This window comes from Cucurbita pepo, chromosome 15 (assembly GCF_057944985.1).
Source record: "Cucurbita pepo subsp. pepo isolate OVF chromosome 15, ASM5794498v1, whole genome shotgun sequence".
Lineage (NCBI taxonomy): Eukaryota > Viridiplantae > Streptophyta > Magnoliopsida > Cucurbitales > Cucurbitaceae > Cucurbita > Cucurbita pepo.
Genome location: NC_141812.1, coordinates 4338184 through 4339979, shown reverse-complemented (window position 1 = coordinate 4339979; position 1796 = coordinate 4338184). Strand labels below are relative to the sequence as shown.

The 1796-nt window shown below is 41.6% G+C and overlaps 1 pseudogene; it reads left to right on the top strand.

The window, feature by feature from the left end:
- The first annotated feature begins 214 nt into the window (after positions 1 to 214).
- Positions 215 to 1286, top strand: LOC111776369 (protein EXORDIUM-like 4 pseudogene; annotated as a pseudogene).
- Positions 1287 to 1796: the final 510 nt, after the last annotated feature.

Genomic DNA, 1796 nt, shown 5'->3' with positions numbered 1-1796 from the left:
AATAATAAAAAAGAAACTAATATTTAATAATAGAGCCTAATAATAGAAATGTAAAAATAAACAAATAAATAAAATAGAAATGGTAAAACCAAGATACCAAAATAGAAGGCTAAATAACTTGAAAGCCACTAACTCTTCGATTACAACGCACCCATTCGCATATAAAAAAAAAAGAAATTATCACAACAAAAAAATAAAAAAAAATAAATAAAAATAAATAAAAAATAAATAAAAAAATAAAATAAAAAGAAGAAATGGTGCTTTGGGGGCGAATTTCAGGTGCACCACATGGCTTACTAGCCCTGTCCCTTCTCCTCCTCCTCCTCCTAGCCATCCCAAACGCTACAGCCGAGTCCGAGCAAGTCAGCGTCTTGGTGGACCACGGCGGCGAAATGCTAAATGGCAACCTGGACCTCTCCATAGTGTTCTACGGCCAATTCGGTCGCATCCAAAAAAACGCCTTACGAGCCTTTCTAAAGTCACTAAACCAAAAGGCGCCTGGCGGGGCTGAGCCATCAGTCTCATCATGGTGGCACATGGTCAGCAGCTACACACGGAACGACAAAGACATTGACGTCAGAGTGGTCCAGCAATACGTGGACCCAAATTACGCACATGGCAAAGTAATGACACGTGATTTCATTAAAATCCTAGTGGAGAAGGCGTTGGTTGGGTTTCCACACGCTGTGCCCGTGATCGTGGCAGCCCGGGATGTGACAGTGGAAGGGCTTTGCATTGGGCGCTGCTCTGAACATGGGGATATTGATGGGAAGCCTTATGTGATCCTTGGCAACCCAGAGACGGAGTGTCCTGGGGCCTGCGCTTGGCCGTTTCATAAAGCGGACTATGGGCCTGCTGGGCCTGTGCTGAAGCCACCGAGTGGGGACGTTGGGGCTGATGCCATGGTTATTTCATTGGCATCTGGGTTGGCCTCTGTGGTGTCCAATCCCTTTCGGACTGGGCTTTTTCTGCTTGGGCATAAGGGCACTGTAATTGAGGCCACTACTGCTTGTCCCGGCATGTTTGGCACTGGGGCTACGCCTAGGCATACTGGGAAGCTCTCTGTGGATATCCGGACTGGTGGGGCTTATAATGCTATTGGGTTCAAGGGGAAGAAGTTTCTTCTTCCGGCTCTTTGGAATCCTAAGACTCAGTCTTGCTGGACTGTCATGTGAATGTCTTGTGTTTTATTTTTGTGCATTCTTTTACACATATATATACATATATTCTTTGTTTAATTGGCATTGGAACATCCAAAATTTGAAATAAAAACTCTCCATTTCTGACTTCTCTTTTCTCTTCCCGCTAATCCAATGTCTAGGAGCACTAAGATCTAGATCTAATCTTATCACTACTCACAATCATGGGTGTCCTCGGTTTACTAAAAAATGTATTGACCTAGGTTAATGTAAAATTGGCCGAACTCTAACACCCTAATCTTAACTTGGTTTACTCCATCATTCATGGAAGCTCTATCTAGAGATAACATTCATCTCAAGATCTTATCTAAGGGGCATTTTGGTAATTTTTTACACTATAGGTAACATTCTCATCCAAATGGTTCTTTTATAATTCTAATCTATAGTTTTAATTATGCATATTCTAACTGTCTGAGGTAAGATATGCTTGCATGCTTGCAACGTAGTGATCCCTATCAATATTCCTCTGTGAGACACATTAGTATCAAAATGGAAATGAAAAACGCTTGAATGTAAGTTGATGAACTCTAAAACAACTTAAAAAAATATAACCACTCTCACCATTTTCTCTCCACTCATACCTTCAAAATTGAGCGG